At 34.9% G+C, this 24,309-nt stretch overlaps 1 long non-coding RNA gene across 1 annotated transcript in view; it reads right to left on the bottom strand.

The window, feature by feature from the left end:
- LOC107195597 overlaps positions 1-24,309 on the bottom strand; it is a 62,220-nt gene that overhangs the window by 26,096 nt on the left and 11,815 nt on the right. The window contains exons 2-3 of the long non-coding RNA XR_001516780.2: positions 6,026-6,171; positions 3,683-3,830 (exon numbers count right to left, since the gene is read on the bottom strand). This is a non-coding gene — a long non-coding RNA (uncharacterized LOC107195597). The remainder of the gene's footprint in view (positions 1-3,682; positions 3,831-6,025; positions 6,172-24,309) is intronic.

Here is a 24,309-nt window from a genome sequence, read left to right as displayed (position 1 = left end):
TATCTATTTCATTTCTAGGAACACCATGATCAATTAGTCAATGCCATAATTCTGCTTGAGGCAGACAATTCTGATTGCTGTTTTGACTCTTCTGCTCATTACAGTAACCTTTTCCACCTTGCCTTGGGCAGTTGGTGCCACCACTTGGCCCAGACCACTCTGGGATCCAATTATTCCCATTGCATTTAGGTTTCTCAATTCAGGGACTGAAGTTCCCACTGTGAGATCTGCTCTATGAGAAGGGTGATCACAGAGCTTTTTTAAGGATGCTGGGGCTCCACTCATAAATTTATTTTTCACAATATTGATAAAAAATATTTCTTCCATATACTCCCAGTGATAATAAGTACACCTTAAATGACAAATCTACTCTACCATTTCAGTCTCCTTAAGCTTTTGAATCCCTTTCTCCACATTAAACCAAGGTATGTCTAGCATTTTCAATTCACTCCCAGCAGGTCATCTTTTGATCCATGTTTTAGTCAACCAACAAAAGAAACTGTTAGAGCCCATCTAACTCCCTGAGCTACATACAACATTAAATGCAGAATTTTTGTCTAGTGAGCCCATGTTAATAAATTCAGGCCGATCTAACTTTATGTTCATTCTACCAATATCCCACACCCTTGTATCTTTCCTCACACACGTTCCTTTGATTTCTGTGTGCATAAATTAGAAAACTCAAGTAGTTCTTTTGGAAGATGATGTACCTTCTCACTGGTCACACGATGAACCTCACCATTAGGGACCTAATGGGACTCGAGTCTAGTTATAGGTCTAGATGCAAAGACAGGTAAGTGGTGGTGGTGGGTCCTGAGGAGAATCAACATTGTTTTGTATGGTAACTACTCAATTATAGTTTTCTTAGTCAATGTAGAGTTAATCCCTTTAGATGGAGGTGGTAAGGGCAATACCACTGGAGATGGGGAGACCAGTTCTGCTAGGGTTGGGGAGACTTCTTCTCCTGGTAAAGAAGACTCACCAGAATTTAGTGGCTCAATGTCCCCAGTTTCATCAGAGTCCCCATCCCAACTCTGATCCCATTCTTTCCCAATAAATACCTTTGTAGGCATCCTATGAGTCAGGGAGTTCAACTTGCATTGTAATTCAGGAAGTCCCAAATGAGGTTTCTGCATTTGATTTGCAGAAACTTCAGCCCTGTAGCTATAGGAGATAACACACAGAAGTGCTTGATCTGGGAATTTGAATCCTTGGGCTTATCTTTTTCTTTTGCCACTTGGTCAGTAAGATTAGGAGCAATCAGCTAATATCATTATTTTTGTGACTATTCCAAAAATGTTTGAAAGTATCATATAAAGTATCACCTAGCTTCTTGTTTCTTATGAGTAATTGATTAAGAGTATCAAATGGAGACATTTTGCATATCTCTATAAATAGTTCACATTGTAGATTAACAGTGCTCTCTTTACTACTAGAAATAGTCATTAGCATCTTTAAATATAATTAGATTAAAGAAACAATTGCCCACTCGGCATCAAAATTTATATTGGTCAGTGTTCAGAAACACAGAAGCTACAGGAGATATAGATAGACAGACAAACAGACAGACAGATAGATAATAGATATATTATGAGGAGAAAAAAGCCTACTAAAAAAATCTTATTTGGATCAAAAACAGGGATTTTGAAATTCCTATAAAAATCAATTAATTCAAGTAAAATTTCTCATCCTAGGAAACAAGTATTTAGTAAAGAAAAAGGGAAATAATGGTGCTGAGCTCTTATACACCTTAAGCTCTTTAAGTGGGTTTGCTTGTTTAACTTTTACCAAAAACTTAGCTAATAAGAAAATGGATGTTCAGAGAGTTTCCATAATTTACTAGTGTCACGCATTTTGTGGCAGAGTTGGAATTCAAACTTTGTTTTAATCCCAAGCCTATGTTCTTACATAATATTAACCTTCTACCCAGTGAAACAACTTTTTCCATTTGGAAAATGTTTCTGTCATTTATATATAAACATCTCATCCACTGAATACAAATACTGCATTCTGTTTTTTTTTTCCCTTGACTTTATGGTATAAACATTTTTCCATGTATGTGTATAGGCTCTAAAATTTTAAATGTTAACATCTTCCTAATGTGTTTTCTTGCTAATATAATATAACTCCTTTAAACATTTTCCTAATATTTGGCATCTAAATTGTTTCCAACTGTTCTTTTTATCATAGATAAGACACAAGTAAGGTATTCATCCCCTTAGATTTTTGTTTCTACTGAGCTATTTCTTTAAGAAACAGTTTCAGTTGTGAAATTCATGGGAGTAAAGGATATGAACATCTATGGGTCTTACCGCACTGACTCTTTTTTTTCCCACAAAAATATGCACTAATTTAAAATGAAATATTGCTACTTTTAAAAGGAGATGTCACCACTCAAACTCTGCAATGGGAGAAGAACATCAAACTTCAGGGATTTATTTCACTCAAAGTGTTGTTGTGAATTGCCCTTGAAAAAGAAAGTGACAGACCTCCTCCCCTACCCTGAATTATATTACATCCCAGAGGACTGAAATGGTCATTAATTTTTAATATCGTCTCTTCTCAGTGAAGAGTATAATGAATTTTTCTTAGATATTCTTGTAGGATTGATGTCCCAGAAATTTGAGGACGATTTCAGGGCATCTATAGCGAGCTCAGAAAATTTTAACCAGTTGCCTGTGTTCCTGGAGGAGAATATGCACCAGAAATATGGGTAATTGTTAAATTACCTATAACATCAATTAATTCCATAATAACAGCTACTAACGTCTCTACAGTGATTTCCAGTTTAGACAGTATTTGCCTATATGTCTGATCATAGGAGAGTAAGTTACACTGAGCTGGGATTTGTGAGATACAGAGGACTGTGTGCCAGGAATAAAGGTAGTGCCTCTGGCCTTACTGAAGTTAATGGTTTCGTTGGATTAAAAAGGCATCATCATATTAAAAGCTAACTATATTCCCAAGAGGGTAATACTAAATATCCAACAAGGAAAGATATAATAAGTGACATAATATTGAAGAAGAAAAGTTTAATTATTCTGGACTTTAGGGATCAAGGTAGTTAATATTGCTAAAGTATGGAAACTTCTTTTCAAGGAAGTCATATATGATGAGTGTCCCAGGAACTTAGTTACATTCTGGCCCCTCTTCTGCCTTCCTATCATCATGTCAATGCACCTGATGCAAGCCTTCGGGAACATCCTAAGGGGTTTCCTTTGAGAAGGTTAGCCAAGTTCTGGAAACTCACACTTCCTTGGCCATCTCTGAAAGTAGACCTTTTAGCAACTGGAGAGCACGGGGATATGCTCAATGATTCTCTACCACTGTGTAGCAAAAGATTTCTCCTGCATCAAAGCCATCTATGTTTCATAACTTTGCTTAAGTCTGAATGTGGAAAATATCATGCTTTAAGAATGAACAGTGAAAGGACCTGTTGATTTAGGCGGAAAAAAACCGCATCTATTCATTTATCAAATACTTAGTGAAAACCTACAAGGTATCTGGCACTGGGTGCTTGTAACACATTATTAAGATATGAAGGGAAAAGTAGTATTTGATTCTGAACATAAGACAGAAGAAATTCATATAATTTATCCTAGTTAAGAACAAAAATAAAATCACTTACTTCAACCTCCTTATCATTAATAACAGGTAATTAAGGTCACCAAAAATGACTTACCCCTGGTCATTAGGTAGTGAGTCTCAAAGCCAAATCTTCAACCCAGATCATCTTATTCTTTGCCAATTCTTATTAGGTAAGGGTTCCGTGAAGATGCTTTTATCACCTTTGCCTTACTTAAGCGTTCAATCTTCTTCTGTGAAAGAAACTGTGAAAAAATGTTCCTCAATGCACAAGTAGTTCTTCTTATTATTATATTCCAAGATTGTAAGTTCTTTACCATCTAATATTTATTCATCAATGAAATAAACTTAAGTAATGGATAAGTGTCTACAATACTTCACAAATTATTACAATGGTTGAAATAATGGTAAAACTATTAAAGCTGTATTGTTCACAGAAATTTAAATTACATAAAGGTAATTATTCAGTTCCTCAGTTGTACTAACTACATTTCACGTTCTCAATAGCCACGTGTAGCCAGCACAGGTACAGAACATTTTTATCATTGCAAAAAGATTTATTGCAGAGTACTGTATTAAAGCAATGAACCATTTCCAACCCATAAGGAATGAGTTAATTTGCAAAATATATATTTTTTCAGCACATCTGCTGTGAGTAATAAGATATTTACATAAGGATATGCAGGAAGTGAGATTTTACTGAGAAGCAGTACAAGAAAGACAATCATCTTGTGTTCTGCTTCCCTACCTGCAAAACTAAATGCTTAAATGGCATTCTTTAAATGCTTCAGATGCTCAAAAATTTTCTCTCCATATAACCAGAGTTTGAAAGCTTTTGCATAAGTCCCATGAAATGGTTCATGTACAAATAGTATTATGATTCACTACAATACTTGTTGTCGTGCACGTATATTAAATATGAAACAAATAAACAGTATGTACTAAAAAAAATACACGATATTTTAAGAAGGAAAGTTACTTCCTAGCGGGTATTCAAATGAAGAACCAGAAAAGAAAAGATAAAGATACTTTTGACTACAAATATTAAATTGGGCACATTCTTTCCCCCAAATTAGAGAATGTCAGAGAAAATCATGGAAACATAAAAATATTTTTATATAATAACATTTATTGTAATGAAAAATTTAGAAAACCTAAATGGTCATCAATACAATATTAACAAAATAAAATGTTCACTTCTATTCAAAGTGATATTATATAGTAATAAAAGATGACCAGAAAAACTGAAAATGTAGTCTTCTCTCAAGCAGGAACAGCGTGATTTAAGGAAAATGAGAAGTGTGCAAATACAAAAAGAAAAAAAAGATAAACACTAAAGTATTAATTTTGGTTAATTTGGTTGCAATTTTTGGTTGCTGTTCTCTCTCTCTCTCTCTTTTACTCATTTTTCTGTCTATCTCTCTCATTCTCTTTCTTCACTTGTCTTTGTTTTTTGTTTTTCAATATCAAATATGTACTACTATTATAACAGGAATTAGGCAATATGCTTTTTAGATAAAAAATAAATAACATTTTCCCTCTCTGGATATCATTATAGTACAGAGTTCAAATAATAAATACATGAATGTATGAGCAAATGAATAAACACAGAAATGTAGCCAACTTTCCCAACATACTTAAAATATAATTATATTATTCTCATAGTTTTGGGACACCTCTAGTAAATGAAATAGCTTACTTTTAAACTTATTATAACAAACAAATCTATAGAGAATCAAGCTTTCTCTTAGTTACTGGCTTTGATTAATAGTATAAAAGGGGCCATTAAGAAGAGCAAAAAGAGTTTAGAAATAAAAAAAAAAAGGAACAAAAGGTACATAGATTTATACTGTAGTAATATGTCCTGACAGTTATAGGACTATTCCCAAAGTTTGAGTTTTAATTGGATTTTTTTTTAGACCTTGAAAGGTGAAGTTAAGCAAATCAATAATGCTAAACAGAACAGTCTACATTTCTGTTAGTCTGGTTACCAGATTTTTTGTATCTTTATTTTTTTTTTCAAATATTTACTGTGCAAATTGCAAAGAATAAGTAAATTTTCTAAAGGATAGCTATTAAAGAAACTGAAAAATTGTAAATTTTTCTCCCCTTTTACTTTGAGCTTTAATGAGATCAGGTTTGTATAATTAATACAAAATGGGGAGGGATGAAAGAATAATAGATGAAGCGGGTGGTGAAGGGAGGAAAGGTTTTAAACCATTTCAGTGGAGTAAAGAGCAATTTCATTTTAATATAATTTTTAATGGTTGTTCAAACTCTTATAATGCATCCACACAAAAAGCTTCAGTTAATGTGTGTGTATTTTGAGCAGTTCCCCTCTTCGACCCTCCAGTTTAATTTCCGTCCTTCAAATGAAATGAATGGAGCGTGAAGCAGGTCATATCTCAATGCTGACACATGGGTTGCAGATAGAACTCACAGCCTGGAGATGCAGCCAGTTTAGAGATTAAATCAAAGCAGCTCTGAATAGATGGGAGGTCAGCCAGGGCCAGCTTTGACATTTGATAGGACCTTGTGATCAATCAGGCCTTTCTTCACTCTTCCAGGCTTCCTTACGACAGTGGCCTTAAAAAACAGATGGGATATGTTACAAAGTGCAGGAGAAGCACTAGATTGTGAAAGGAGATAGGTGTCAATATTATCAAAGGGACAACTGTTATTTGAAGCAGACAGCAAATCAGAAGGCCCTGTTTTGCTGCAATTGCTATGTTAAAGTTTGCCTTTCATGGGATGAAATCCAAGATTTGAGAATGGTGGGATAATTTTTAAACTGCTTTTTAAAATTTCTTGCTTCCTATGCATTAAACTGTAAACTTTGAGCATTCATGATATTATAAGATCAAATTTTAGCCAATCTTCCCTTTGAATAAGCTGTTTCCAGCAAAGCCAAGCTTAATTTTTGCTCTATTTGTTTGTTTCCTTATTTGTCTTTGGGGAACACACCACACACACACACACACACACACACACACACACACATATGCACACACACAAAAACAAGACATAAAAACCTTTGGAAGAAAGGAATCAAAGGGTATTAATGCAGAGACTCACTGGGCAGGGAACTGAGCATGATTTCAGGAAATCCCAGTCACATTGCCAAGAGGGTCATGAAAAATGAATGGCCCCAGAGCACCACTGTGACAGACTGTTTTAGTGAGTGGTAATGGGCCATCTCCAGGATGAAAGGCCATGTATTTATAACTGTGAAGGCTACTGGGTATCACGCCATTCATTATGCTTGCTTGATTTAAGGGAGATGCCTTTTACCAATGTGACATGGGAGCAAATTATTTCCAGGAATATCACAGCTCTCTTCTCCCCCACCACCTACTTCTCCATCTTGCCCACTCTCATCCCAGATATACACACATGCTCTCATATTCACATAAGCACATTCTCTGAATTTTTCATGTCATAGAGCATTTTATATTCAGAGCTAACTTCTCCAAAATGTCTCACCCCACTGGGATGAGAAAGCTGGAATACGGGAGCTGGGATTAAGAAGGGTTTAGATAAGGAGGAATGGCACAGATTCACTTTACTACCTTTCTTTTAAGAAATGTTTTGATGGGAGCCAGAGAGCTGAGGTCATTTGGTCTTTAATATAACTATTGGGCTAATTTGCGAAGTTGAGTTTTTGTTTGACATGGACGTCATCTTCACAGAGAAGTTAGCATTTAGTCCCATTTTGTTCCTTGGTTATAGTGGTCTGTCATCAGTTAAATGTGCAAAATAATTCAACCTCTCTGGATTGTTTCTGATGAGAAATTAACTGATTGCACAAACTTCTCTCTAAATTAATTTTCAACATTAATATTTTATGAGGTCTTGAAATTCTAGTAAGACAGAAACATAATACAACAAAAAATTTCAACCAGCACATCAGATATTCTGGTAAAACTAATCTCAGGGAACGTGTTAATGTAACTAACTCACTTAATAACAATGTGCAAAATCCCATTTAAAAAAAGAATCTGTAAACCTTTCAGAAAAGTTATCATAGGATAAATTGTTTATAATAAATGATTTATGTCCCTTCATGTGTTAAAAAAAAAAAAGCTTAACATTTCACACTAGTGTACTGAGAAAAAGATATATGTACTTGGATTTTAACCAAGTTGATTAAGCTGACACCTTAATATAGCTGCAATACATCAGTGATTAAAGTAAAGTTTCTACAATGGCGTTTTCATGGTCTGGGTCACAGGTTTTTTTGAAGACACAGTACAGTTATACTGATGATAATTCCAGAGAGCATCATTACACAACTGAGAGATGTTTGGATTGTGAAATGCATGCATGGGTATGTGTATATTTAATCTATGCAAATTTGTGCCCTGATTCTGGCTCCCAGGAGCTCAGATGTTTGTGAGAATTTAGAGATTATTTACAAAGAGTATTTTTTTTCTGAATAATTATCATTGAAATGTGACACAAATCTTCCAAAATGGTAATTCTCTCTAGCAAGCTAATCCTTCAAGAGGTTTTTTTTTATGTCTCAGAGAAAGCTGTGTGTAATCAAAAGACTCTACAAAATACATGTTGGTTTGAGTCACCCTCTATAATTCCATTTAACTACTGCCAACTCCAGAAACAGCCACAATTTTCCTGTATCTTGTACACATCAGATAAAAAATTCAGAAAGAATTGGCAGTTAGCAGTTGAGTAGCCAAAAGAGGAAGGAAAAAGCTTTGCTGGTGTTTCCCAATTAATTTTCTTTTCAAGTGAAAGTTTGAAAAGAAAAAAAAAATAAGAAAACTGGAAATGACCTAAAAACTCTGGTACGATAAGATAAAATTTGGCCTGACCATAACCCTGTGACTGAATGCATAGTCTGAGTAAGATGACCAAAAAAACATGGACTGTATTTTCCAACAATAATTTTTAAAATTTATGTTGGAACTTAAAAGTAAGAGATGTAAAGGACTGAATTTTGAAGAAATTAAGTCTGTTGCAGAATTAGTGAGAGGAAAAGGAAAATAAAAATAAATATTTAGTTAAGAAGCTTAACCAAAATTTTATTTTTAAAATTTGTACTGATGCCAAATATTTTTTAAAAGATTTGCTTTCTCAAATAGAATGAAGTCACTTTAATGTCAAGGAGTCCATTGTATTATATATTTCAATTGTCTTTTAAAAATAACAAACTCATGAGTCAATGGCATTCGTCAGAATGGCCCTAGATGCATAAGACATCTAGTAAATGCTCTGGTACATAATTTACCACATGTGCAAGTTTCATTTCCCTTAGCGAGAAACAAAGAGGTGGTAGTCTTGGTTACAGGCACAGGCAGTATGAATAGTTGTTCTATTCAACCAAAGTCTCTGTAAAACCCTGAGATTGATCCTTTAGGATTATGTACTCCTGACCCCGAAAATCAGTATAACTGACCAGTTCAAGAATCTGCCACATTCAGAACAACATTTAACATCCACCAAAGTTTTCTTAGGGGCGGAAGCTATAACCTGGTGACAGAATTTATTTCAGCTTGGGCATTCCCCCCTCTCTCAAAAACATCATGGGCTCAGATTTGTCTGGATTCAAAACTCCTCTGACGCTACATCCATAAGGATATGGAAAGAACTTATCCTGGTTCTGTTTAGTAAATATTGGGCTTTAAAGGGAATCCGCCCATTACTGTTTAAAGGGGCACAGGAGATTTTCTTTGCCTAGAGTGATAGAAACTTTGGGTCTTGCAATCAGGCAGGCATAGGCTCAAATTTTAGATCTACTTCTTACCAATGTCTGACATTGAGTAAGTCTTTTTAAAGTAAGAATAGTAATGATATCTACTCCAATGGGTTGGTATAAGAATTATCTAAAATGATTATATAAAGCAATTTTCATAGTTCCTGATACTGCTAAAGCATGCCATAAAGCTTAGTTATTGTTATATATTAATTTGACCCATTTTATCTTTGACTATTCTAACCTGGGAGAATTCCAAAGACAAAAAGAAATATCATACCCAAATGCACTTCTTAGCAATCATTTTATAATTAAAGGAATTATTCAAAAGATCAAGTAAAATAGTAGAGAGGAAGGAGACCAAACTTGAGATTTTCCCTCTTCAATTGCTGACTAAAGGATTCGTTGACAACTTTATTTTTATTAAACAGATTGGAAATGCCTCTTCATAAAATATTGCATAAATTAGAAATTTTAATATAGTCTATCCTCTAAAATATAAGTGTATTTTTAATCTTCTGCATAAGAAATTATTCCAACACTTAGGCTAGAAATTACAAAATGTTTATTAGCCAACCGTTTTCATAGATCAGGAATTCAGGCGCAGCTTGCTTGGCTAGTTTGAGTTCATATTTTCTTACGCGTTTCAATCAAATTTTGGCTGGGGTGACAGTCACCTCAAGGATTGATGGGAGAATCTGCTTCCAAGCTTATTCACATGGCTGTTGGCAGACCTCAACTTTCAAGTTAACTCTCATGGAACTCACCACGGGCTGCTTTATGACATGGCAGCTGGCTTCCTCCCAAGTAAGCCATTCAAAAGAGAGTGAGAGAGTCTTCCAGATGGATACCACAGTCTTATAAAGCCAAATCTCAGAATGGACATCTTATCACTTCTGCTGTTAAGAATACAGTGGTCCCCAACCTTTTTGGTAGCAGGGACCAGTGCTCCTATGAGAATCTAATGACTGATGATCTGAGGTAGAGCTGAAGTGGTGATGCTACAGCTGGTAAGCAGCTGCAAATACAAATGAAGCCTTTACTTGCTTGCTTGCCACTCACCAACTGCTGTGTGGCCCAGTTCCTAACAAGCCACAGACCAGTACTGGTCCACAGCCGGGGGTTTGGACATCCTTGTTCTGCTTGTTAGAAGTGAGTTAATAAGTCCAGGCTACACTCAACAGGAAGAGATTATACAAAAGTATGAATCCCAGGAAGCAGGGATCATTGGGACCACCTCAGAGATTACCTACAGTACATCTTCTGGTCCCCAATGATTCATGCCTCTGCCAAATACAAATTTGCTTACTGTCCTTAAAGACCTCAAAATTCTCTTTGTGCTACAATATCTGCTGAAAATCTAGAATCTTATGATATGAATCAATTCCAAGTGTGGATGAGCTTCCTCAAGCGTAAACCCTTAAATGCAACTCCTCAATTACATTTCCTTGCCATTTGTAGACCTGTGAAACAAAGGAGACTATCTAACCCCACCCCCAATATGCAATGGCGGGACAGATGTAGACATTACTGTTACAGAGTCTGAAAGCTTTCAAATCATCGTGTCATTACATTCTGGCTTCTTTGTGTTTAACGTTTTTTTTCCCTGAGTTAGTGTCTGCCTGCCTGTCTGTCTGTCTGTCTGTCTGTCTCTCTCTCTCTCTATCTCATCTCATCTCATCTCATCTCATATTTTACTTCAAGAAGCAAGAAGAAACCAGGTGATACCAAAATACTTTGCTTGGAAATCTCCTTAACTATATCTCCCAGTTCATTAGGTGCACTTTTTACTTTCTATATTACTGTAAGCAAAAGTATTGCTAAATTTCTGCCCTTTACTATGGTTTGCAATAAAACGTTTCTCCTGTTCTGTTAAGTCCTCACTGCCATCCTCCACAAAATCCAAAATTTTATGAATAGTCATTCAAAGCACTTGAGATTTTTACCAATACCCTTCTCAAAAGTCTTATAGTGTTTCCAACTTCTACACACTGCTTCATTCCAAAGCCACTCCCATATTTTAGGTTTTGTTATAGCAGCAAAGTCTATATCAGTCAGGGATTAAAGTTCAATTAGTTTTCAGAAAAGCAGAACCATAGAATAGATAGATGATGTTGATGATGATAAAGATGATGATGATGATGATGATGATGATGATGATGATGATGATGATGATGATGATGATAGAGAGAGATAGGAGATAGTAGATATAGAGTTTTTTTATTATTATTATTTTAATAATATCTGGCCTTACAGAATTCTGGGAGATGGCTGTTCAACCTCTGTAATGCTATTTAGTGTCTTTAGTTTGACATTACAGTTTAAAGTTTAAGACAAGAAGTTGATGTAAAGTGGATTAGATCAAAGAGAAGCTAAAATTCACAAGCATGACTTGAGCTCATGAGAACAAACTATAAGAAACTGTGTGTTCTTACTGCCTCTGACCTGGGTGGTGTGTGTGTCCTACAGAAGTCAGGGCCCTTGGCCTGGGACTCAATAAGGCTAAAGCAACACAGGTATCAGCTATAAAATAGCTTCTGCTTCACTTCTACCCTCCATGTCTACTAGAATCCATCTTGTGGCCCATTCTCATTGAAAACATACAGGAAAGGAAATTTTAAGGAATGTAGTTCAGTCTAGCCAAGTTGACACATTAGCTAACAACCATAATAATCTCCTTTAGTAAAGTATGTATGTATTTTTAAAGAAATTTATATCCATTTCACATATACAATAAATGCCAGGAACTATTCTGGGTGCTGGGAATAAGAAAATGAAAAAAGCAGACAAAAATTCCTGTCTTCTTAGAGTCGATTCTTATTTCAGGAAGATTGACAATAACTAAAACAAATGATAAAAAGTAAATGATATGGTAACTGAGAAGGTAAAAAGTGCTATAAAAAGTAAGAACAAGGGTGTTGGGAACTGTAGACTGAGCTGAAGGAGGCCATAGACCTCACTGAGAAGGTGAATTTATGCAAAGACTTAAAGCAGATGAGGGAGTTTGCCGTGCAGATATTTGAAGGGAATCTCCTTACTGTCTAGAAAATGGTAGGCAACAACAAATAAAGGGATAAAAAAAGTATAGAACTGAATAAATAAGTGAATGAATAAAACTGAGCCAAATGTAATGGGAAGAAAGAAGCCAATATAAGGGTTTCTGAAAGTGAGAGCACTATATCCTCACAAGCTTTTCACCCAGGTATCTTTAAACAGATGAGCCAAATTAAGGAAATTTTTCTATATGTTGCAGTTAGGATTTTTTGGTTGCAAACACTTTGGCCAATTTAAAAATCAAATGTATTATAATAATGTGAGATAGCTAATGAAATCAATAAAGCTATTAGCCAGGCCTTACGAACAAAAAAATCGAGACAATTCACATGATCTAGGTAAGAGGATTAATGGATCAGTGAAAACTCTCTTCAGGGTACTACTAGCAAAGTGAATCAGTGACCGTGTTCCATCTTTGTGTCATTCCACTCCAGACTCAACGTCATGAAAGGTGGTCTCATCGTTCAAGCTTGGGTCACATGTTCATTTACTAGGGGGAAGAAAAGCAGGAACAGCTGGATTGATGGGGCCATCAAATCACTTGGGACACAGGTGATGAGTTCTTTAAAGGAAAAGCATGTGTTATTAACAAATGAAGCAGGAAGGGATAATGAGTGGGTAAAAGCAATACCCACAACCTCTATAAAGCTCTTTGTAACTGGCTGATGGTCTGCTATATATAAATTATGGGTAAAGAGACTCTGTGGAGTGTGTGAATCCCAAAGATGTCAGTGTGATTTAAAGATCTAAAGACAAAGCCAAGTATGAGATTTTTCTACTTTTGTCCCCAGCACCAGGGCCATCTTCTATATCCGGGGTGGTTCATACTTTGCCTAGTTGGCAATGTTGTACAGAAACAAGTAGTAGAAGGTAAGGAAGGGAAATACTGCCTTGAACTATACAGGATAATTGGGAACATCTATTTCCTATAGACATGGCCTTGGGAGATAAATTCTTATTCTAAGACCATACAAAAGGCCAGAAGCATTGCAAACAGGACAAACATTCAGACTTTGGGCCTGCCATGACTGTAGATAAGATTGTTTGTTTGTTCTCAGTCTATGTATGTCAATTTCTTCATGTTCTATTGCTAACATTCCACTGCCTGCATATTTTTAAAAATATTAATTCGGAACATGAGTCTTTCTTTCTTCTCTAAAATGTCTTTGGCTATGTGATATTTTCACACAAAGAAGTTATTTTTGGCATTCACAAATTGCTTTTCTTCCTACTGGCAAAAGGAATTCACTCAATACCTACTAGTACAAAATACTTATTTCACTTAAGAAAAGAAAAAAAGGAGCCTCCTCCAAATGATACAGAAAAAAAAAAAAGAAATTAAATTTTAAAGAGAACAAAATGACTCCTCCTCTCTGCACATTTTCCAGAACAACACACTGCTGCCTGTCTATTGTTTCCGAGGCTAACACTTATGTCAGTGCCTCTGGAATAGCATCTATTCCACTGCATCGTAGGCAACGGGTTAGTGACTCATTTTTTAACCACACCCTTATTTATATCCAGAACTCATCCAGAAAGAGATTACTGCATTTTTTTCTTTCTTTACTTGTTTCCTTCCTATTTTTTAATTTTATCATTCTAATTAAGTTCTGCTTCAAGGTGTGCATGGGACCCCTATGTAAATCCTGACAGTACAGGAAAAAATTTAGGCCCCAAATTAAAAGATTGAATTCCCTTAGGTAGTCTGATGCCAATATTTTCTCTAAAAAGTGGAGGCTTTATAAAAAAGATTTGCCCAATTCAATGCTCAAATTGTTATCATAAGGATTAGACTAAGAGGTCAGTATATTTAATCTCTTCCTTTAAATTCTTGGTTGCATGTAATTTAGATTTTACCACTCTGTTAGGGAACTATAAACGTAAGTGTCTGATGAAAAATAAACTTGATTAAATATCTGTCACTGAATTTAATTAGAAAATGACATGTTATTTTTATCAGCATTTTCGTTGGATTTTCATGGGACTTAGTTAGAAAATTCTGCAAACCACCTCAGTTTTTAAAAATTAGGAGGGTATCATTTTGAGCCCTTAAACTCTTGAGCTACTGATTAGTGAAAACTCGCCTGGAAAATTAAAAATGCCTTCCAGTAACTGTTATTAGAATAAGAGTTTAAAAAAAAAAAACTTACATGTAGATAGAACGAGATTCAACTAATGAGCAGTTGAAAGGATAAATTATCATTCTACGGGATTATTTGTCTATAATAGGAAATAAAAAAGTATATTAAAACAGATGGCATCACAATACAATAAAACAAAATCCTGCAGGAATAGGTATTCCCCCAGTTGTCTGATGCCTTCCTCTAACAAGATGAGATGATTCTAGAATTACACCAAAACGTTGAGAAGGTATAGAGGAGACCTTGTCTGGAGGGAACAATGCCTTGCCCTATGGCCCTCCAGGAACTGTTTCCTCTTATGGTAGATAAAGAATTTAGAGCAATATGGCTTTTCCAAGCCTACAGGTTTATAGGCTTGGAAAAGTGGGCTACAACTCCATATCAACACTTTCATATCACCTTGATATTTTCATTCCAAATTTCACATTTCTTCTTTTACCCACTGATTACTTACCACTTGTCACAAACTCTTTTTCTCATCCCCATTCCTGATACCTCACCCTATGTTTTTACTTTAGACACTTAATGAAACTCAGGCCAAAAACCATGTCTTATCTACTCCATATCTCTAGCACTAGCATCTAGCTAAATGTCTAGTACATAGTAGAAACTAAGTGTTTAATGAATGAATGATGTAGAAAGGAAGGAAGGAAGGAAGGAAGGAAGGAAGGAAGGAAGGAAGGAAGGAAGGAAGGAAGGAAGGAGGGAGAGAGGGAGGGAAGGAGGAAGAAAGGGAGGGAGGGAAAAAAAGATAGATGTTAAAGGAATGAGTTATAAATGTTTAGGATAAAAGAGTCATTCTTCATAGCACTGAAAAAGTAGACGATATATTTTTTATGATGATTCCATTCTATGTAAATATAGTACTATAAAGAACCACTGTATTGCAAAATAACTTAGTGCTCTACGTCATGAGGATCATAGACAAAATAGGCTTTTTGTAGGCCTATTTGCTCCTGTAGTGAGACCTTGATACCTTATACATTTTGAGTTCTGAACTAAGCTCCGAAATCTGACTAATGCATGACTTACATGTTTGTAAATTGAAGAATATCAGAAAGATAAAGTAGAAATTAATTCTCAGCACTCCAAGTTTAACTTGACTTGCAATGTTTTATGAAGGCCTTAAATGCTGATCCTCATGAGCTGTCTCCACCCTCATGAGGCATCGAACATGTTGGTTAGAGAAGTGCTACCATATGTCAAAGGGAAGAAAAGGTCTCTGTGACTCTGAAGACATAATTGGATCCAAAGTAGCAATCACCAGAAGGAGCATGATTTCAATACAACTTGAGGAAGGCCAAGCCTTCTAGTGGTGGAATGGAGCTCTTCCTGAAGCAGCCAGTTCACCCACTATTAGCCATATTTAAGAAACAGAAATACCTGGTGTTTGTACAAATGTTTAAAACAGATAAAAACTTTACATGTCAAATCTAAAGAATTCTGAGCCATCCTGAGGCCTCCTCTGCCCATTGAGCAGCCACTCCAAGGTATATCTTGGATGATGGTTTTCTTAAAAAGGTAGTACAGGGCTTACCTAGTTTGTCCATCCATCCATCTATCCATCATCCATCCATCCATCCATCCATCCATCCATCCATCCATCCATTTTACTCACAAAAACTTCTCTCAAAACCTTTCTTTCCCACGGTGCTATGCTCACAGCGCCCAGGACACGCTTTTTCTTCTGTGTTCTCTCTTCCTGCTGCTCAGATCTGATTGCTCTAATCTAGGACCCTCCCTTGCACACACTAGGATGTGTATACAGTATTCTACAGTCTAACGACTCACTCTGACTTCTTTCCTCTCCATGAGACAAACTCCTCAGAATCCTGGAGAATAAAGTTTCTCTTGTCACTCACGTTTATTATTTTATTTTTATAAAACCATGCAAAGAATAAGTTTGTATAATAACCCCATTTTGGAGATGAGGAAACTGAGGCCCAGAGAAGTTCCATTACTGGCCTAAGCTCACATATGTAAAGTGACAAGATTGTCACCTGAACCTAGACCCTCTGTCTCCAAGCCTCGTGCTCTCTACCACAAGTGGGACAACTTGGTGTTGAAGATTTAAATGGGAAATTTTTTCTTAAGGCTAAAAGTCTCTTTCTACTTTCTATACATGTGATTTCAATTTTAAGTATTGTTTATCAATTGATATAACTGATATAGGGATCTATAAATGCTCCTAATACCAATCTCTTTTTATAGAGTACATTGCAGCAATTATAAACTCAGGGTATTGTTATTTAAGTTAGTTAAGATACTTAAAGATTATATAAAGAGGCCAATTTTTTCTCACTATTATTGCTATTGTGTCATTTTGACTCAGACAGGTTAATTTAAAAAAAGAAAGTAATTTCAAAGGCAGTAAACCACATGGTATAAAAAAAACCTTTGCCGGCTGGCTATAAAGCTCTGAAAATTAATGAAATCATCACCCCTTAAAATTTTCTCTCCAGCTGTGTTGTCAGGAACTTATTCTTTCTAAATTTAGCTGTTGGCAGTCACTCTTAGATCTAATAAAATTTAGTAATATTTTCCATACATTTTAGAGCGTGTCTTTTTACTCAGTAAAATTGTAATCCAAACAACTGTTACTTTGTGGCATAAATGAATCAAGATGAGTAGCACTGGGAGATTAGAAAAGAAACTCCACAGAGTAAACCTCCAAATGTTTATGGTAATAGTTTAGCCTGGGTTGGAAGAAAATCAGGGTCTTATTTCAGCCCTCTACTCCTGTACTACTTCAAGTCTTTTGAGTATCCAAGTAGGAAAATGATAAATGTCACAAAAAAAAGAGGCTGCATAGATCATCAGTCCGCAGTAGGAGCTTGTTGAAGGCCAAGTTTGGGCAAATAAAATAGTTATATTTGCCATAAATTTGGGAGCATAAAATGTGTTAGATTTGCATAAAATTTACATAAACCTACCTAAATGATTCCAGCTTCCACAGAAAAAAATATATCGGTATTTTCTTACATTATCGTAAACCTCGTATACCTTAATAACTAAAGGAGGGCTTAGGAAAACTTGCTTGCAAGAATGTCTGAAGAAAGTAATTACAAAGTTTAATAGCAAAAGCTTGACTAAATGGAATGACTGGGCCAAAGGGAATCTATTTGGTTAATTCTAATTCAAGTAAAACTATTTTTTAAAATCCTCACTGTTGAAAATGTAGCTAAAATATGTTCTTTTCCCCCTTCTTTAATTAGTTCAGTATATGGTATGGAATATGAGGGGAGACTGGGTCATTTAGGAGAAAGCTCAAATGGTCTCTGATCCTGAGCCTGACATCTTGCTGGTCTTGAGATATGAGGCAAATACTTGAAATACTTTCATTTTCTATTTTCTCGGTTGTAGAACACAAGATGGGGGAGGTGGGTTCCTCCAACCTGACCATACAGAGGATCACCCACAGGCTTTGATAAAAATGATAATCCCAGGACCTCCTCTGAGAGATCCTGACCTGAAGGTGAGGAGAGGAGCCAGAAATCCATATTTATGATCAACACTATAAGTGATTCGAACATTGTTGGTCAGGGCACTAGAGTTAAAAATTGCTGGGCCAGAAGAAATATAAAGTCTCTGGCAAGTCCAAATTTATGTCTGCTTAACTCTTTGATGTTTAAGAATCTTGAAACTTCATAACCTCTGTGAGGATCAAGTGCTTGAAGAATTTAAGGTCTTAAAATTAGAACTGGATCAGGGTTCAAGAGATGGATTCCTTATGCCTTTTACTCACTGGATGCATTACATTTGTCATTCGTTGTAAGCTCTCCGCAAATCTAATTCATGTTCGAGGTCTGTCTTAAATTTAAAACTCTGCAAAGAACTTGATATAAACCTAAGTTATGTGAATCATATACATCTAGAAAGTTAGAGAGGAAAGCACATTTCCTTGTAAAATGTCTCCTCTTGAAACACAGTTCACAGAGACAACCTCATGAACGGAGGCTTGACACATATTAAAACTGATTAAAATCTAATCCTAGGCCTTCTCTACTGAGAACGTCCCAAAATGTCTTATATTTCCACAGTTCACAGAGACAACCTCATGAACGGAGGCTTTGACACATATTAAAACTGATTAAAATCTAGTCCTAGGCCTTCTCTACTGAGAACATCCCAAAATGTCTTATATTTCCACTTAAAATATAAACTTGGGGCAAAAAAAAAAAAAGAATAGGAAAAAGAAAAGAAAGGGTATTTAAATGTTGGAACTCAAAAAGCTAATTATTAGTTTAAAAAAAAGCAACTTGAACTTTATATATGAAAAAGTGCTAATTATTATAACATCTGTATTCAAACACTATACCCAATATTGTGCAAAATGTTTTCAATTAAAGAGATTTGATTTTGGGTGGTGTACACACAATGTAGTATATAGGTGATTTATTATAGAATTGTACACATGAAACCTGTATAATTTTATTAACCAATGTCACTCCAATAAATTTAATAAAATTAAAAAGAAAAGGTATAAATATAGACCAACTTTCTCTGCGTTGGGGCTTGCAGAAAGAACTGTTTGTAGCATATGTGAAATCTCTGTAAATCTGTTTGCAGTGGTCAATATTCTAGAGGCAATAGAAAAATAGGTTTTCTGATAAGGCATCAGTTTTGCAATGAACACAATGAAATATGTCACTTTCGAGTTGAGTCCATTTTTGAAATTCCAAGCAAAGCCATCACAGTCCCTGTCATGGATGCTGGATAATTGGGATTCGTTGCACAACCTACATTCTCTAAAAGGTGATTGACATCTCTGCAGTTTGTACTGTGTGGAACTGGCCGCATTGTCAAAACTTGAGCAAACACAATCTTCTCAAAAGATTAATTGAAATGCAGTTGAATACAAAGATATGGAGGGATTTAAAAATGTATTTTTAATACATAGTTTTTAGAATTATGAATAGAAGGAAATAATTTATCTAGATTTGCACTGTACAATGAGGCTATTGAGTACTTGAAATGTGAATAATCCAAATTGAGGTATGCTATTAATATAAAATATGGACCAGCCTTCTACAACTCAGTTAAAAAAAAAAAAAAGAATATAAAACATCTCATCCATTTTTATGCTGATTACATATTTGAAGAAATAATATTTTTTTAGATATATTGGATTAAATAAAACATAATAGCAAAATTAATCACATTCTCTTTTTTACATTTTAATGTGACTACTATTAGAAGACTTAAATGACATATATGGCTCACATTTTTCTGTTGGACAGCATTGTTTTCAACACGGTTTTATTTATTCCATTTAAAGCTAATTATAGCATTTATTAAGATCTACGGAATGTGAGTTCAAGATAGTAATGCCACTCCAAATCATTTTATTTGATACTAGACCGTACTGATACCTCTAAAATATGAAATTATAACTTCAGAATAATTTTGACTTATCTATAAAAGGACTTTGATATAAGACAGTATCTTATAAAGTCTTAGAACTATTAAATATTCTAAAAAAAAAAAATCATTTAGTTCAATCTCACCTCTCTAGAGAAAGAAACTAAGAACTAGAGTTGAAATGATCTCCTTAATATCACTGAGGAACAAAGCCATACTGGAATACAGATCTCTGAATCCCAAACTGCCATATTTCTATTATATCAGTGCTTTTTAAATTTGACTGTATTTCAAAGTGAAGATAGTTAATTCTTGCTTTTCTCCCACAATCGTCTTAGTCTTCTTTTTATAAAAAAAAACTTCAATTTGAAAGCTATGTTTTTTTTAATTGCCATAATTGAGGCCACACTCATTAAGACAATTACTTTGATTAAAGTAATTAATAACATCTTATTATTGGTCTCCTTCCCAGATAAATATTGTTTGACATTAAAAGATTTTGTAATGTAAAATAATTAAAACATAAAACTCACAAAATTACCAAGAAGGCAGGCAGTATCTAAGGTAGAGCTGACTAAATAGAAGTAATAGAGATGAAGAAATAAACTCAAAGATAATCATAAAGCCTAGGAGCAAAGATGACCCTCCAGTCAAACTAGCCATTCTAGGGGGCTTCCTGAATATGAAACGGCAACACCCTGGGAGGGATCAAGTCAGCTAAACAGAGAGAAGGAGGACATTGACCAAATATTGGAAAATATTTTTTAAAACCTCATTAATTTAATATATTTGACACAAAAGGAGGATCTTATTTCTTTATTAAATTAGGAGAGAAAACTCTCTTCTTCCTGAGGCTCTCAATATACTGACTTGGGCTCTTTGACAAACATGTAACCTCTTCAGGCCAGACTTTACTGAGAAGCCATACCACTCATCCCCTGTAAAGCAAAGGATCCAGTCATATCTTTCATCGTTTTTCCATTGTAAAAATTAATTGATTAATTAAAAAGTAATTTATTGATATTCCATTTTGTGGGGGTTAGGAGAGAGGAAGAAATTAATTAACCTTTTTGAGATTATTTAAAAATCTCAAGATTAAAGGAAAATAGCTCTTCTAAAATATTGCTTTGACTGAATTAGCCAGTTGTTTTTGATAAAACAAATTTCATGAAATATAATGCAGAAATGCCTGCCACAGTACCTGTGAATGCTAGATACCCAATAATTGTTAATTATATCTGAATCACTCAAAGAGATACCAGTGAAAATATAAGGTTAGGATGATTAAGAGCTGGGAAGAATCAAATATCAATATTCTATTTTCCTTTATTTTAATATTCTAACTTTATTTTATTTTGACATTCTAATTGCAATGTATTTTTCTTGTATGTAACTGGAAAATATAAAATATAATCTTAAAAGTATAAAGATATAAAGTCCAACAAAAATCTCTTTTTAAAATTTATCTAATTTTTTGTCTCACAATTTCTTCTCCTCGGAATTTGATTTTTCTCAAAGACTATTTTATGCTACTCCTGTCTTTCCTTTCTTCCATTCTCTTCACTGAGAAACCACTTTACTGAGCTTGAGAACACACAGTACTCAGGACAAGGTAACATAGTATTAACATGGAAGCCTCCAACACTTTAACTTTAAGCAATGTTGTCACTGTACCTAGAAATTATTTGACTTGGGGAACCAACTCCCACTAATCAAACCATTAAGAGCCAGTAAGTCAATTATCAATCTACAAAGAGAAAAAGATCTACCAGGAAGACAAAGTTCACATCAACTAGTCAGACATTCTTTTCCTATAAAACATGCATAGGAAGCTAAGTTACTATCAGTAACTTGCTTGAGGTAGATGGTCTTAATGTGTATTATCAACTATAAAGGCCAGGTACATTTATTCACACTCTAGAATTTCCCTGCCAAAAGGTCTGGAGAATTTGCAGGACTAGCAAGAATATTCTTTCCCTTAGGGAGTACTGAAGCTATTCTGACAAATGTTACTTCTTGACACTTATTTTTAATTACCCCAGGCTAACCTTCTCTCTTCTTTTAATACTCTTTTAACAAAGGTTTATCGTAAAATTGATTAAATTCAGATTGCTACATTACATCTTATTCTGCTTCTCTAGGAGTCTCCTAGATTGGAGTTTTAGGTGTTATCAGGACTTTCCAGTCCTACCTTTACAAGTGTCTCCTGGTTTTTACTTATGGAAAGTACTAATCAAATCTATTACATCTAGAATTATCAGACTCTCATTGAAGGTGATGTTATTTCCACCTTTTCGGTGTAAAGCTTACTGCTGCATCTTGTATGACTACACAATACTCTCTTTAGCCAGTAAGTATTGAGCCTCCTTCTAAATAATTTAGGCTATGTCTAGAGAATTTTCCATGAGGAATTTTGACCTGCATGACTCAGGCACTACTGAGAATCATCTAGATAGTCCATATCTAGACAAATGGAAAACTTCCTTTTGAAGCGCTAATGTTTCTCTATGTTAATTCTTTTCCAGATTTCCAAGGCAAATGGGTCTTTTTTACCATTTTCCTAAGCCAAGTACTTATTATTAAGCGGGACTTTGGCAAAGCTTGGATTCATTAAATGATGTTTCCATTTGAAATTACAAATATGAAAACAATCCTTATGTTCCATTTGCCTCGACTGCATAAATAGATCTATTTACTTCGAATTTTAGTGTAGATTCTGGGTTATATATACTATTTTACACTAAAGGAACATCCTGACTCAGATACCTATATAATTTCTATAAACAACTGAGAACAAATTTTTCTAAAATAAAGTTGCTACACAATATCTAAGAATGTTTAATTATTTCTTAACTTTAGCTTTTAGAAAGAGTGCAGATTATAATGTTTATAAATATTCCATTTTGTTAATTCTCTAGGGATCTCTATTACATCAAACCAGGTGCTATCTTTCCCCACATCACAGCCCATATTTTACACTCTTAGTACAGTTGCATTATAATTTTAATGAAAGAAAATAATATATAAAATATTAAGCAGAAGGCAAAAGAAGATGAAAAGTACCCTTTCCTCACGCTATCAAACTTCTGATTTGGGGGATATCTTTTTATTTTTGACCCAAATGGTGAAATTTCTAAAAATTCTTCCAGAATCAAAATCACCATCCCCCATCTTCATTTAAGTTATAAACTAAAAGCAAGTGATGTATAAGGGGAAGGTGTTTGGGAGTGGTAGGGCTGTGGGAGCCAGCAATTGGTCAGTACATGAAGTGTCGCATCCTTTGAATTTCCTAGAAGTCCCAAGTGAGTTGTAATTGAAAACATGAGAGAAATTTCAAAAGTACATGGAAATCAGCGAAGTAAATTGTGAAACATAAGTTACTACTATTAATCTTGAGCAATTATTTTAAAACACGCTGTTTTTTTCATTGACATAGAAAAACAAAAGAAAAACTATGAGTGCATTGACACAAGGTATCTGACAATGACAGTGATTCTGTCCCCTCACCACCATCACAAATGTGACTGTGTTTATATTTTTCTATCTTTGTACCACTTGGGTAACAAATCTCATAACTTATATTATAATTTTGGATCATTGTAAAACTTTTGCTATAGTAATGATGATTCTTGGAAAATGATGTCAAAACCGAGGTATTTTTCCTTCATTCCAACAGTCTCAATACATTTTCCATTTCGCTCCCACACATATCTCCCCTTAATTCTCTCACACTTCGACATTTTCCCTCAGCAAGTTCAGAATTTCCGTTAGAGTCTGGCAAAGATTATCTACGTCCAGCATATAAAAACAATCCTGCCATGATGAAAGGCAGATCCAGGCTGTGCTGAGTGATAAATTTGCTTGCTGCAGCCCCACCCAATTTAATGGGCTATCTTCAGGTCTCTGTGAAACTTCTTATACTCTACTGTGTAACCCCCATTAGGATGCTCTCTAACTTAGTCTTCAACTTGGAAATGTGCCTTAGTGGAGGCAAAGCAGCCCTGTTACAACACAATTCTTCATCTGGTTCTGTGTGAGTTACAGCAGATATGTTAAGCAAGCTAGCATGAGCTTTTATGACCCCAAAAGGCACCCTGGCAACCCACGAACATTATCTAGTATAGAGAAGGCAAAATTAGGAGGAAATATGGAATTTGGAAAAGGACATAAGAGAAAAGCATTAGTAAACTAATTAAAGCAATAATTTGTGGTAACAGTCAAAAACATAAGTGAAAGAGGGGAGATATTTTTTGATCCCCTAACTAATATATTAAAATGTGTCATTTCATATACTCACACTGCATGCATGATTTGGCTTTCTTTTTCTCAGCCCCAGAAACAGCTAGGAATACTTTCTTGACAGTTTTTATCTCATAAATTTGGTTCCCTGCTCCATTTTATCTTTACAAGGAAAAAAAAAAAAAGATTAGATCTTCCCTAAACTGAGATACTCTT

The sequence above is a fragment of the Pteropus alecto genome, unplaced genomic scaffold (assembly GCF_000325575.1).
Source record: "Pteropus alecto unplaced genomic scaffold, ASM32557v1 scaffold33, whole genome shotgun sequence".
In the NCBI taxonomy this organism is placed as follows: Eukaryota; Metazoa; Chordata; class Mammalia; order Chiroptera; family Pteropodidae; genus Pteropus; species Pteropus alecto.
Note: the sequence above shows the minus strand (reverse complement) of the source record. Positions and strands in the feature narration are given on the sequence as shown.